The following is a 16,006-nucleotide window of genomic DNA, read 5'->3' as shown; positions in this document are numbered from 1 at the left end:
TTTGATCGTCTGTGTCTCAGGGCCACCCCAGATTTTGAAGTGACACACGTTTTCCAAATGTCCTCTGTTGAACAGTTATGGAGTGCCACATTCTCCCAGAGAGAAAATAGTTCCAAAACAGAGGCAGCCAGATGCCTGGATGCTTGTCTCTCCTTGTGTAAAAGAAAAATTCCCCTTTTGGAAAAAGGTGATTTCTCATACTTTAATACAAAAAAAAAAAAAAAAAAGATATTTCAATAAAAAGATACGTAAAGGTTTACCATCCTTAGTAAGAGGTGGACTTCAATAAACAGAAAGTACTTCTGATGATCAAACCCTCAATTAACAAGAAAAAACTCAGTAATAATCAGCTAACCAATTCTGAAATAGGTGGCAGGTTTTGTTTGTTTTCACTTGGTTTTGGGGTTGAGTGTGGTGGTGCTGCGTTTAGGGTCCTTTTTATTTGCCACTGGAGTTCTCTGCAGATGTCTTCTGTTAAAGTGTCTTCACTCTTTTCCAGTTTTAGCAAAATAATGATATTTTCCTAAGTGAGCTCTTAACATTCTCTTCTTAAATATATGACAATGTGCGCTGTAAGAAAATGGAATTTGATACTTGGTGATTGATTGTTACTCTTTTCTTCTACATAATTAAATGCTTATTCCTGTCTCTTAATCTTGACAATGTTCAGTTTTCAACAGTCATGTTTCCTATGTTTCGGAATATGGTCTCTTTTCCTCATTAAAATGACATCACTTTTGAATTTGCAATAAAATTTTGTGTTGCAGAGTGGAATAGGCTTTCTTTTCACAGTAGGCTCACCTCATTGCTCAGAAGGGGTTCTCCAGCCTTTCTGAAACATGGGATCAGCTGTGGTCTGAACTCTGGGAGTTATCAAAAAGCTTCTTTTGCTTTCGAAAGCACTTATGTTTATACTTGTTTTGTTGTTGTTGTTTGGTTGGTTGTTTTGGTTTTTTAACTCTAAAATGCAGTTTCTTTAGTTTACCATGTAAACTTTCTTCAATTCATTTTAAGAGTCTTCTGGTCTCTCAAATGTGTCTCAGGAAATGGCTATACTTCTCAAAATTATTATTTTTGCTAAATAAACATGTTGGGGAGGGTCTCTAAAATACTATTAATGGTCAATTTGCTACCATCATGTGAAGGTCTTTGTTCAGTATTCTCAATGTGCTGCTGTTTCTACTGAGAGAACAAAAGGTTCTCTATGTGTAATTGTGCTGAAGAGAGTGCTCTGCTACAGCACTCACTATAATAAAGCCTCAGTAATGGAATAGAAATTTACCTTACATATGAGAAATTATAATTAAAATACGAGAAGTACCATGTAGAAAAAGATATTTTGCTTTGTTTTTTAAAATTAGCCATCCAAATAAAGGTCTGTTATTTCAAAATGTTAACATTTTATGTTTGTATTACAATACCATAAATGTTTGTGAAGGGAAAGACAAAGTCTCAGCAGTGCTTACTATCTCGTCTGCAGGTTATGTCCATTCAGGTAGAGATGAAACCTCTTGTAAGCTAGGTTACCTGCCATGGTTTTCCCTCTCTACTCCTGTCTCAGCTTGGACTCCTTGTGTACTCAGAAACATCTCATCAGGTGTACAGAACATTTCACTGGCAGTTCCACAAGAGCTTCATGCGACGACTCTACTTCTTCCCTATTCCTACTCCACATATTGTGCTTGTTTTCACTGCTTTTTCTCTCCCTCTGAACTTACCAAAGGAAATGTTCCTTGTGATTTCAGTAATTTGTAACCAAATGACAGCATCTTTATATATCTGTTTTGTAGATCTGTTTTCCTGAATTCAGGCCTGAAGTCTTTGAAGACCACCTCTGACAATATGAAACTTTTCATGAGGGGAAGGTTTTGTCATCTTGTTTTACTGTTACTTTTTGTGTTCCCAGCATTTTAATTACAATCTAGCTTTTTTTTCCTATTGTTCCCCAAAATCAAATCTGTGGGAGACAAAAATAATTGGAAACATGATAAATCTCAAAAGAAACTGAAAATGAGGCTATGATATTTTGTATGTTTCTTTCTGTTGACTCATAAATGTGACACACAGTACCTTCAAATATTAGCATCAGACTAGTCTGAATGCTCCTGATATTTGAAGATATCATAAATAACCCTTTAGTATAATAGAACTCAGAGATTTTAACAATTCCTGATTAAAACTGTGTATGTGTCAAAACTGAATGTGGTGGTTTCATTTGTTTTCTCAGGCTTGTTCTAAAATATAATGTCAATTTCAAATTCAGTCTTAGAGACAGGTATTATTTATTAGAAAGGAATATTAAAGAATGATTTTTTTGGAGGAAAAAAGAAGTCTGCCATTGAAATGAGAGCAGAATGAGTTTAAATTTGTCACTCTGTATAAGGTCTGATGCTCCAGAAATAGTGGGGATACCTGGAAAACTTGTACTCCAGAAGCTGTCAACAGTTCTGCTAGGCTGTTTTATTTAATTTCTTGTGCCATATAGTAAGCTTTTTATTTTTTTTCTTTTTCAGTTAGTAGTATGTTAACATTTGTATGGTCTGGGGCAATGAGCCATGTCATATAGTTGCCTAAAGTCCCATTGTACTTGTGCCATCATTAAAATCATGTCCTCTCATGATCAAAGCAATTATCTTAGAAAAAGCTATAAAAGGAGTGTACATTGCATATTAAAAATGTCAGTTTGGGAAAGTTATCTTTTAATACCATGTATACCAAAAGAAATAAACATTATGCACATAGCCTTTAATTAACACAATTACTTTTAAATGTTAATAGTTATGATTAATATTGTTGGTTATGAAGTGCTATTTTCTCTGCAACAAATATAGTACAGGGTTTAGAAACTGAGCATTGGGGTGCTAACCTGAATTTTCATCAGGGCAAAATAAAGCATTGTGCTGACTCAGATTTCTTCCATTTTCAGACAAGAATGACATAGACATTGATTTATAATTTTGTTGTTGTTGTCTTTACCTAACTTAGTTATGCAAATTACCATAATTTGAAGTTTGTGCTGCTTTCAGCTACAATATCTTACTGTACCATTTATAATCACCGTTGAATTCTAAAGCTTTGGATGGGAGGATAAGAAATAGGAGAAGAGAAAAAAAGAAAATAAATTGTCTGTATAACTCATGGTAATTAGAGGGTTTATTAAATTACATTCCAGTGGGGAAGGCAGAAGAGGAAAGCATAAAGAAAAGCCTTCTTCAAAACCACTCTAATGATGCTAACCCCTCATGTGTTTCTTACATTCACATTTGCATCGAGCACCACAGTATTCAGCTGGTCAGCTCTCACTGAGCTACAAGCTAAAAGCTCTGCTTTCTTTCTTTCCACACCTTTAAAGATGGTACCCAAAAGGAAAACCACAGCAAATATGTCAGCTTTTTTAGCACACAACTTTACCCCATGTTGTGGCTATTCTGTGAAAACAGCACTGAAGTGTTCAGTCACAAAAGATAAAAGCTACTAGCCACTTCATGGTATCTCTTCTGAAGATATCAAATCAAGTCTTGGTTGTTATCCACAAAATGTGAACGCTAACCCAAGGAACTGCAATATTGTTACAATGATGTAATGAAGGATATTGGTTTCTTGGCTTTTCTCAGTATTTAAGTCTTGAAGGATATTGTCCATTCTCTTTGTATTGCTCCTTTAAGCTCTACAATGGTGATTTATAATTCATAAGTTAAGGAATATGAACTCTCTGCCCTTATTATTTATAGAACTGAGTCTCCATATTTTGATACATATTTTAAATTAATAATGTAAAAATCTATTGATTGTATTTATGTGTTTCATTTAATATACAGGAATACTTATTGGGGCACTTATGGAATAGTAAAAATAACTCGAAAGGATAGATTATTGCTTATATTTAAAGCCTACACTGAAGAAGAGTTTGGATTGTTGTGATTTTAAACTATTATTGCAACTTTTAATCCTCAAGGCAGGGCTAGTATACACACTCAGAAGTGCTTTAAATGAATTGTTGCATCAATTTAACTCAATTTTTTTTGTGTTGGTGAGTCAACACCTTACATTATGAGATACAGCAACAGAACACAATGGATGCTGTTGTCAGTTCTTACTTCTTACAAATTTACAAGTCTTGTGCCTGTTAGTCTTTTTTTTTTTTTTCTCTTTAAATATTGTCAGAAACAAGTACTCCTTGAAGAAAACCAGCACCAGATTTGTTCTAAGTTGAAGAGCAGCTAGACATTGCTTCATATTATGAAAAACTACTATTTCACTTTATTATAAGCAGGAAAGTTGTTCTGGTCTCATTAGTCCACTGGTCTATAAGAGCACCTGTTAGTTAAATTTTTTTGTCAGTTTTCTTGGCTGCTTGTGATACGTGCCCATCCACTGACCCAATCTCCATTGAAACCTCTGGGTTGTTATTTTGTAAGAGTTAGAATAGCATTCTAAATATTATGAAAGGAGTAAATCTTAAGTTGCGTCACTTTTGTAATTGTGTTTTTGAAAATATACAAGATTAATGATGTTCTTATTTTGCAAGAAATTACTGAGAGCAAATAAATCAGCTCTAAAGTGAGTGTGTTTAAGTTAAGAATTAATATGTTGCATTTTTGTTATTTCTGAATGATTTGTATTGTCTCATGACCTACACTACACTCCTTGACAAGACAACCAATTTGAGCAGAAGAAATTTCAAAATGCAATTTCTAGTACTTTTGGTGGACGAAACCCAAATTAGGGACAAAACTCATGCAATAAACTCAGAAGAACTCTGCAGAGAAAAGAAACTCAAATGTAGGTCAAACAATAATTTCTTTGCTTCGGTACATACTTACTATCTACTGTGAAATTAATTTACAGATAGTAGTGATGACTAATAATTGCCCATAACGGTGTTCTGTCCAAATTGTACTACAACAGCTAGCTAAAGCTAGTCACATCTTTTTGTTTTCCGAACTTCACAGGTGACATTGTTCCTCCTTTCTTCAACATAAATGCAACCACTAAAGCACAGAAGAAGGTACTAAAAATTCTTTATCTTCAGATACCAGGGTCAGAAGGCACACATGGTTCTACTGGGATCCTTTTTTTTTTACTGCCTGACACTGGACTTTATACTGATTTTTCTGTGCATGAGCCAACAGGATCAAATTTCTGAACGTGAATCTGAGACTTTAATGCAGGTTGTAAAAAAGACACTTAAAATAAATTTAGTTTTAAAATTTTAAATATCTAAATGTCTTGTGACTCAGACTTATATCTGGGGTTTGTGTGCATGGGGGAAAGGGTTGTTTATTTTTATTTTGTGTCTTCTCAAGCAAATTTCATAATTGGCTTCTACGAGCTAGAAAATGCACTTCAAGCATTACTAACCTGATTCTTAGTATGATGCAGTCAAAGTCTTTCTGGTAATCAATAAAGTTCCTGTAGAAGGATCCACTTAAAATATCTTACTGATTTCTTTAGATTCATTAGGTAAAAATCTATTTCTAATTTCCTTTGTTCTTGCTAAATTATTTGCTATTTGAAAGGCTTTTTAATCTTGGAATGACTAAATACATTATATATCAATGTCTTGGAATGCCTACCAAGTGGAAGACTTTCAGTGTCTTATTTTTAAGCAGTATAAAGGAAGATATGTTTGATACTTCTGATATTTATGAGAGAAGCAAAGGAAATACTTCCATTTCTAACTTCAGGCATTCTACATGGTTTGGTCTACATGAGCTCTGTTAATATTGCAGGTAAGACAATATTATCCCATCATGAGTGTTGAAATTAACAACTCTGATTTTATGCTTTCTTATTAATATTGTAGTAATAAAACTGGATGTTACACTGCCTAAAGGCATGATCACTCCACTGGTTGATTCTTGAATAAGTTCTAGGGCAGACAGACGCTAATGCAGCACCTCTGAGACCCAGGAATTTGTTATGTGGTCTAGTACAAACTGTTGTATGTACTTTTTCAGAAATTAATTGTGTCGTCAACATCAGTAAATAGCAGGCCTCTGATTTGTTATGTGGGTTTTTTTGCTTTTTGTTTGGTTGGTTGTTGCTTGTTGGTTTTGGTGTTTGGTTGGTTGTGGGTTTTTTGTTGGTGGTGGGGTTTTTTTTGTTGTTTTGTCTTTTTGTTTGTGGTTTTATTTGTTTTGTTTTGTTGTTTGTTGTTTTCATTTCTTCCTACAGCCTGGATTGAAAGACTCCAATATTAAAATGTTATATATCATGACAGACAATTATCTGTTAATTAGTTTCATCCATTCAGCCTGTTGTGGTTCTGAGACTTTGCCTGCTAGTTTGTGCTTTATCTTTTTCAGAATGTTTCCAAATCTTGATTTATTTTGCTTACACAGTCTCCACTAACCACAGTATTTTTTAATGAGGAGTCAGGCACCCCCCTTTATCTTTCTTATTCTATCTAAACTACTTTGCTTCTTTTTGTTTGTTTATTTTCTTTTGTTTAATCAGCTATGTTGTTCTTTTTTATTGCTACTAAGGTAGCCAATTTCATGTAGAAACCCATGCCATTGAGCTAAGGGCTATATGATAGGTAGTGTCATTCTTAATGTCATCTGTCAGCTTATCTGGCCTTCTTCTGTTCTCTCTCCAGAGTAAAAAAAAAAAAAAAAAAATCTAAAACCAAAATCCTTGTTCAAACGTTACTTTTTTTTTTTTTTTTTTTTGCTTCCCCTTATAGTTGTCAGGCTATTCATAGTTTTCAGAATGAACTTTATTTAGCAATCAGTTTAATTTTCTTCCCATCTATTGATCTGCCTCTGAGAGGCTACCAAGAGTATCAACTACATTTAGAAAAAAATTAAGAGCTTAAATTGTCAAAAATCGTGCAGGAGAGTGATGCACTGACATAGCTTTTTATTTGCCAGTTTCCACCTTTTTCAGTCAGATGTAGAAATGCTTCTAACATGACGTTCATCTGGGAAAAGTACTGACAGTATCCTTCTCTAGTGGCTGCAATATATATTGACAACTTACTTAATTATGTGGCAGGGTAGCAGCCAAAGTCCATTATGAAGAGAAAAAAATCAAAATTCCAACCTGGGATTTCCCTGTGGTTTTCTCAAACAAAATGATGTCAGATAAAATACTCACTATTGTCAGACAGATAGGAACCTCCTTCAATCTGTTAATTTAATTGGAAGAAAAAAGAAAAACCTGAGTTGCACTTTTCAGGACCCTTTGGTCTCAACACATGTTCACAATAACATGTCCTACCTTGCTGTTCAATTTAGAACACAAGCTAGCAGTGATTGCGCAGAACATTTTCCTTGTGTTACAGAGAGCAAACGCTAAATGGGTTTCAAAATAATGACTTATAGGGAAAAAAAAAAAAAAAAAAAGAATCATGCCTAAGATTGCAATATTCAGAGCAGGTGAGGCCAGATGAAAATTTGAGCTGAACTTTTTCACATTATGACCATCAGTGATAAAACAAAGCTATAGGAAAGTAATGAGATTTTTCACTCCAAATAATGTTCAGACCGTGTGTAAAAAAAAAAAAAAAAAAAAAAAAAAAAAGGCAGCTCAAATCTAAGAGGATACAATGGATACAATGTTGCTCAAAGGAAACTAGCTACTGCCTGCGAGCTGTATTCAGTTGCTGAAGCTGTGGCCAGGCTCGGGAAGGGCAAGGGTGACTGAGAAGACCCGGCACAAATTTGCCGAGGGCAAATTGTCCCTGACTGGCATGATTGCCTTTTGTCATGAGACTACTGTCTCTATGCAAGGGAAGAGCCCTAGATATTGTCGACATTGATTTCCACAAGGCTTTTGACATGTCCTCACAAAGTATCCTTATAGGCAAATTGGTGAGGTATGTGTTGAATAGGGGGATAAGAAGCTTGACGGAAAACTGTCTGGTTTGAAAAAGCTGTGATCAAAGCTACAAAGTCTGTGTGGGAGTTGTTTACTAGAGGCATTTCTCAGTTTGCTAAAGGATCATGCTGGGAAGAGTGGTCAATACTCTGGAGCATAGAGCTGCTTTTCAGAGGGATCTCAATAGGATGGAGAAACGAGCTGACAAGAATCTGAAGAAGTTCAACAAAAGAGAAGTCCTATAACCTGAGAAGCAATAACCCCTTATCAGCACACAGGCTGGGGCATAGAGCAGATCTGCAGAAAACATCTTGGGCATTCTGGTGGTCTACAAGTTAAACATGAGTCAGCTGTGTGTCCTTGTGGTGATGTCTTTTCCAGATATATTCTGGGCTGTGTTAGCAAAAATGTAGCTAACTGACTCAAAGTAATCACTCTCTCCTATCCAGTCCTAGTGAGACTGTACCTGGAGCACTGTGTCCAGTTTGGGGCTCTGCAGAAGAAAGAGGTGGACATGCTGGAGTGGATCCAGAAAAGAGGCACCAAGATGGTCAAAGGGCTGCAGCATATGAAATGCAAGAAGAGGCTGAGAGAATTGGCTTTGTTCAATCCTAAAAAGAGAAGGCTAAGGGGAGATATAGTTGCTCTCTTCAAATATATCCTAATAAAAGATACAGTTGAAGATGGATTCAGACTCATGTTGGAAGGGCACAGTGACAGGGTGACAGGCAACAAACACAACCTGTAACAAATAAAATTCCAATTACATACTAGGAAAATGCTTTTACTGATACAGTACAATAGAAGTGATTGACTGCCTGATCTAAATTGTCCCTGCGGTGAGAAGAAAGCTGAAACAGACAACCTGCAGAGGTCACTCCGACCTAAATTATTCAGTGATTATATGGTAAAACATTTTCCTTTTCTATGTAACCAATTAACTAATATTCAAATTCAGGAAGATGACATTTCCTTAGAAGATCTCAGTCTGGGTATTTTACTATTACAGTTGTTTATTTAGACAGAAGATGCAGAAAGGATATACTATTTCTTTGAAACCAGCAGAGACAAATAGCAGAAAGAGTTTCTTGGCTCATAGTTTGCATTTCCTTTTCTGTCAAGCTCTATTAAGATAAATTCTTCAACTTCCTTGTGGTTGTCATGCTACAGTTCCTTTTCCCCTCATTTTTTTAAGGCTTTTTGTTTTCAGCACATTCCAGCTGACATGCCACTCTTGCTTTCCCAACCCATTCCCAAAAAATGAGAGTTAGTTTGAGCTGGTCCTTGCTGCAGCTTCCCTGTATTCTGAGTAGTGACATGTCTTGTGCCAAATAATCCCTAAAAGTGTTTGTGGTTTGTCTGGGAGTTTTCTGTCTGTTTGGGTTTGTTGTTGTTGTTTTGTTTGTTGAAGGTTTTTGGTTGTTGTTGTTGTTGTTGTTTGGTTTATTTGTTTTCCTCTTTGTTTTTCCGCAAAAAAGAAAGGTGACATTCTTAGCACAATTCACTGGAAAACATCATTTATTTTGAGATTGAGTGGAAGATAAATTATCATAATTTAGATGAATCTAGAAGCCTTGACATTTCATAACTGCATTATTTCCTTATGGAGAAGTTGACATTCTCACTGGAAGATGTGAAAATAATAAGAGTTCTTCAGGCAGCTGACTTACCATTGCATCAAAATTATATCACAAGATGGAAATTTAACTGTGAATGTGATTTCTTACTGTGATATGTTAATTTTAAACCATAAATTCATATTCATTCTACACAAAACACCAACAAATAATTTCAAGGTCTTTAAATTCTCAGAAATGAAAGACATGATTGTGTAAAGTCATCAACAACCTCAATAACAATATACTAGAAGCATATCTCTCTCTTCAGTAGGAAATTTGTTCGGTTTGTTGGTTTTTCTGGAGGTTCATTTGTGGTTTTTTTTTTAGGACACTCGTAAAATGCTACAGGCTTTCAGAATTCAGTGACACAAAAAGCCACTAAAGAAATATTAAGGTGTTTGTTTCTTATTTTAATATATTCTGTTGACAGAATATTTGTAAAACTACAATAAAATAAAGTTAGAATAATCTGACAGTTTTCTTACTTTTTACTGGCATAGTTATGTATAATTAAAAAAACAAAAACCAAATAGGTGAACTGAAACAATTTTAGCTATACAGTTCCTTGTCAAAAAGGCCAGCTCTTCTCAGGCTTACTGGTATATAGCTCCACATTCAAAATAAGATAGTTATTTAGAGTATGTTATATTTTTATAGACATGATTTATTGAGCACTTTTCAGAATCACTGGTGCATAACTATGCATTTCCCTTTTTATGTGATTCATCACTCTTTGATTCTATTTGAATGTCTGATACATATGCTGCAATAATTGTATTGTGTAGGAATCAGTGTATGTGAGTGTAAAGACTGGAATAATTCTTGCATCTCAATCACTTTTCTGACATGTATATGCATGTCTTGTTGTCCAGTCTTGCACTTCAGCACCACATGGCTCCTCCAGCTAGAACTATCAGCAGTAAAAAGCCTACCTTGACTTTTCATCTCTTTACTTGTTTAATAATTCCTCTTCTCACTCAAAAAAGAGAACATTCTGACATAAAAATGAAGAGCGGGTAAAAAGTTCTCAGGTTTTTTTTTCCTTTACAGGAAGAATAATTGCATTAAACTTGACATGCTGATTGACATACATAGTAGCAGCTATACTGTAAGGTTATGGCAGAACAGAAATTAGGCATTGAAGAAAGATTTTTCTGGTTATCCACTACATATTCCTAGTGAAAGTTTTGAACAAATATACCATTGTTATTATTTTGTTGTTGTTGTTGTTTTGCATTGTCTCCGAACACTATACATAGATTGTGAATATTTTTAAGGAGATGTGTTTCTGTAGGCAAGCTATAGTTGGCTCTATATGGTCAGCTTTTTTCTTCTGTAATACAAAGAGCAGTCATTCAGTTACAATAAGATTCACATTTAGTCCAGAACATAGTCTAGTATTTTTAACTATCACAGGAATGCGCTACAGATAAATCCTTAGTATATATATAAGAAATGAGTATTTCTCTTCTAATATAAACTTTTTTCAAATGAATAGTTCATCTTCAACCTTGATAATGTGAGTATAAGATATTACTTTGTTGGAGTCAGAATTTCATCCCCAGAGGTAAAATATTGAAGGATTTTCTCAGCGTCGCAACAAAATGTTTTTCAGAACACTATTTAAGCAGAAATATTTTAGTTATGCAAATGATACTTCATTTCAAAACATTAAAGAAAAAACCTGATCTCAACACCTTGCACTTTCATGGTGAAAAAACACTGCTTTCAGGCATGTTATTGGTGTTGTGCTTGTTTTAGTCCAACAGATCAGGAAAATAGGGCACAGGGAACCATGGGATAATTTTCAGGTTTCTTGAAACGTATTTCCTGGTTTCATATAATATCTCTCTGTTGATACTACTTGTTGATATTTATAAAAAGCAGAAATGGGAATATGTGCAGAAATACTGAATTAAATGCAGAATGGTACTTCTTGGTACAACCTTAGTTATTGAACTAAAAACCATAAGCAGCAACATTTTGAAAAGTATTAAGCTCTTGTAAGGTGTTAAACTCAAAACAATGAATGTTATATATACAATAGATTTTGTCTTAAAAAGTATGAAGAATTGTTGTTGAACATCTGGAAGCAATTAAACACCGATGTGTTTCCTGTCATATCATTCATAAAGTCCAAAAAATGAGATGCAAGAAAATGTGTCAGCAATTATTTATTTGTTTTCATATGTATCTATAAAGCTCTTGCATTTACGCATTTGTTGCATCTTGCACATATATAAATAAATATGTGCGAATGTGTAAATGTCTGTATGTATATGTGTATACAGAGAATTTATGATGTTGTAGAATCATGCAAGGGTTTTAGTAAAATGAATTTGAGGCACCATGCTAAATCCAATTTCTAAATTACCATAAAACCATTTGTGTGGATCCCCGAAGAAATAATGTGTTCTTAAATGTACTGGTTGCTTTATGTTAAGAAGCTGTCTGCTTTTGGAGTACATTATTTTCGGCTACTCTGGATTTAAAAGCTATGGTTAAGCCTATCAAAACAACAGGAATTGCTCTTTTCTAGACAGCTTCTGCTTTGTAGGATGTATAGAGATAGGAATGGTACAACATGCGTGTAAATTTGTGTACACAAGAATGATTTTCTTGTCTCACAACTTAATGTCCCTCAAACTACTTTCATTCTTGAACCAACAAAACTGAATAAAATCTAATCCTTGTGTCCCTTTCATACAAAGTTGCTGGACCACAAACTGAATTCCAGGAAGACATTAACAAAAGTAAAGTTCAAACAATACAGACATTTTAAGAAAAGTTTCTTTAAGTTTATTTCAAACATTCTGTAAGAAAAATATAAAACAAAGTGAGAAGAGCAGCTATAGCTTCCTAGACTACTATGCTGGTTTGGATATGGTGGCTTGACCATTAAATATATTAAACATACCTTAAATATGCATAGTTTCAAGAGAAGTTCATGAGATAAACTATAGTTTTTATCTCGATGTTAATATAGTACATATATCCTGATAATTGTTGAATTGCTTACAGTAAAAAAAGCAAATTAAACTGCAAAGAAGGTTTTATTATTTTGGTTTATAGGGAGCAAACAGTGATTTCCAGAGTTTTGGTTTGGGTTCACATGTTCTACTTTATGACATACACTTTGTATACAAAACCAGGCATTTTTATAGATATGGCCCCTGGGGATAGCACAACAAACATGTAGATTTTAGGAGTGGGACATGATAATTTAAATGTATTAAAATGTGTGTGGTGAGCATCTGTCTTCTGATGTCTGTAAAAACATTCGTTGTCATGAAAATGCAATGAGTCATGAATTACTTCCTTTTTCTCTCTTCTCTATAATTTCATTTCCATCAGAGAAAAGCAGATGTCAGCTCCCTGAAAGAGAAAACAATGTTTGTTATCATAAATAGTGGTTGTCAAATCAATACATCCCTCAATCTGGCTCAAGCTAAATGCCCTACTTGGAGTCTATGAACAAAGATGATAGGAGAAAATTGTTTTGAATATTATTATCCTCTTTCTTTTCTGGGTCTCTCATAGTAACCAGAGTTCTCTTCATTCTCAGCCATAGAGAGATAATAAGAGTCTAAGCATGTGCTAGAAAGTAAAATCATGTTTTTCCTCAGAGTGATACTGCAGTGCCAGTTTGAGTCTCTCACTTCTGCTGGGTGCATTAACTGCATTAACATTTCAGCTTGAATAGCTGGCTGTGCTCAGATTGTTTTGAAAGCTGAGCTTTTCAGACTGCTTTGATTCTCAGAGTGGAGCAGCTTCAGGAGTGCATGAGCTGGATTTCTTTTGGATGAAGCTATTTTTGAAGGTGCTCTCTAGGACCACATTGAACGCCATCTAACAGCCGTTGGGAAAACAGGCTGCTGGGCCAAACTAAAACAAGTCTAAAGTAATCCCCATGAAAAACAAGTAGAGTGAACACTGGATCCTTAGCACTATCCACTTCACTTGGTAGATTCACTGACCTACCTATTGGTGTAGTCATAACCCTTGTGTCCTCTACCTGGAAACATTTTCAAGAATGAGAAACTTTCATTCTCTCTTCGTCCCTCAAATATCAATTTGTTGCAGCATTTTTTTTTTTTTAATTAAAAAAACAAAAACAAAACCAGAAACGACATCTGTTGATCTTTTGTTCCCTTATTTCCAGGAATGCTGTAAAGAATCTTTCTTCAAAAGTATGTGCACAAGCTAGTTCAAATCCCAAAACATATCTCCAGACAGTGATAACTTAAATCTAATGTGTGGGTTTGGATAAGGATGCATATGTATGTACACAGACATAAATTTAAGGGATATCAGGCACTGAGATGCTTGTTCTGGCTTCCTTTACAGATAGGTCTGTTTTACATGTGTTTTTCTAGTTTTTGCATCTTCTTTTGTATTTGGAAGTCAAATAAATCAGGTAAGATGAGTGTAAAGTGTTAAAAGTAACTCTATAGATGCCTACATATGTACGTGCACTTTTTTCAATGGAAAGATGTTTTTTTTCCCTTCTCAACTGTTTGTATTACCATAATCTGAGACACTACAGCAATAGTAGCGTATAGGGAAAAAAAGAAAAAAAAAAAAAGAATATTTTTAAAAAGCCCAAACAAAACAAAACAAATGAACAAAAAAACCCCAAAAGCCCCCAAAGCAACACAGCTTTTTTTGTAATGCAAGTAGAGCTAGAAATACAAATTTGCCAAACTCAATTTGCGCATTTGCATCGAGTATCCAGTCTCTTAGCATTCATGTGCTCTAGGGACATAAGAAGAGGATGGTCTTTTGCTTGTGGAGCAGTCATATATTCTGAAAACTGATGAGGCAGGAATCCCTTTTCAAACGTTTATGAACTGTTTCATACCCTGGAGTAGTGGTATGTCTGTGTAGTCTCTATAACAGCACACATTATTTGTCTTAAAACTAGCCAGTCTATAAACCATGAAAGACAAGAAAGTTGGAACACAAGAAAGTTAGTTGTCCATGATGACAAATATTACTTGTTTTTATATATTAACTGCATTTTTAGAAAGGAGGAAATAGAACTCTAAAAATTACTAAGTTTCTACATACAAATTACCTTTCTGCCTTTTATTGAATTAGTTTCTTATTATTTCTCCAACATATTAACCTAGTCCTGTAGCTGGTCTTAAAGTGTCAGTGAACTCATATTCACTGGTTCTCACAATTTATCCCATACTATGACTTTTTTTTGGTGTAATTGTCCTGCTCTGAAAATGATCTAAAGATTTGATCTTGGCTGTGCCGCCATCCAGCGAGACCTGGACAGGCTGGAGAGCTGGGCAGGGAAAAATATTAATGAAATATAACAAGGGGAAGTGTAGAGTCTTACATCTGGGTAGGAACAACCCAAGGTTCCAGTATAAGCTGGGGAATGACCTATTAGAGAGCAGTGTAGGGGAAAGGGACCTGGCAGTCCTGGTGGGCAGCAGGATAACCATGAATCAGCACTGTGCCCTTGTGGTCAGGAAGGCCAATGGCATCCTGGGGTGTATTAGAAGAGCGATGGTTAGTAGGTCGAGAGAGGTTCTCCTTCCCCTCTACTCTGCCCTAGTGAGACTGCACCTGGAATATTGTGTCCAGTTCTGGGCCCCTCAGTTCAAGAAGAACAGGGAACTGCTGGAGAGAGTCCATCACAGGGCAACAAAGATGATGGAGTGGAGCATCTCCCTTATGAGGAAAGGCTGAGGGAGTTGGGGCTCTTTAGCTTACAGAAGAGGAGACTGAGGGGTGACCTTATTAATGTTTACAAATATATAAAGGGTGAGTGTCACGAGGATGGAGCCAGGCTCTTCTCGGTGACAATCAGTGATAGGACAAGGAGTAATGGGTATAAACTGGAACACAAGAGGTTTCATTTAAATTTGAGAAGAAACTTCTTCTCAGTGAGGGTAACAGAACACTGAAACAGGCTGCCCAGGGAGGTTGTGGAGTCTCCTTCTCTGGAGGCATTCAACACCTGCCTGGATGCTTTCCCGTGTAACCTCTTCTAGGTGTTCCGGCTCTGGCCGGGGGATTGGACTAGATGATCTTTCGAGGTCCCTTCCTATCCTTAACTTTCTATGATTCTGTGATTCTGTGATACTGTGATTTGACTCGAAATGTCTACTAGGTTTATCTCCAAAATATAAAGATTTTCACATATTGGGGTGGGTGATGGAACTGTGTGTGGTCAGTGCATGAATGGAAGTGGTATCAAATGACACAAATGCTATGAAAATCACTAGATTAATTAATGAGCATTGCATGTTAATAAGGGCTTCTGGAACTGGTTCTGCTTGTCTCTGATGACTAGCTACCTGCCATCTCTCTTTATAGATGAAGAAGAACATTTATATTATGTGCTCAATCACAGTATATAATTGGTGTCCACTACCTGCTATGTCTGGCCATCACTCTGTGGTTAATTAACGTAACCTATTCTATTCTGGCAAACTGTCTTTACCCTACAGCATTTGAGTATCCCTCATTGACTGTATACCAATATTGGCAGAGCCACTTTTCCCTTTTTTTATTGTTTGGGGATTTGTTTGTCTTACCTTTTA

This window comes from Patagioenas fasciata, chromosome 2 (assembly GCF_037038585.1).
Source record: "Patagioenas fasciata isolate bPatFas1 chromosome 2, bPatFas1.hap1, whole genome shotgun sequence".
NCBI classification, from domain to species: Eukaryota; Metazoa; Chordata; class Aves; order Columbiformes; family Columbidae; genus Patagioenas; species Patagioenas fasciata.
The sequence above is the reverse complement of the archived record's forward strand: the minus strand, read 5'-3'. Positions refer to the sequence as shown.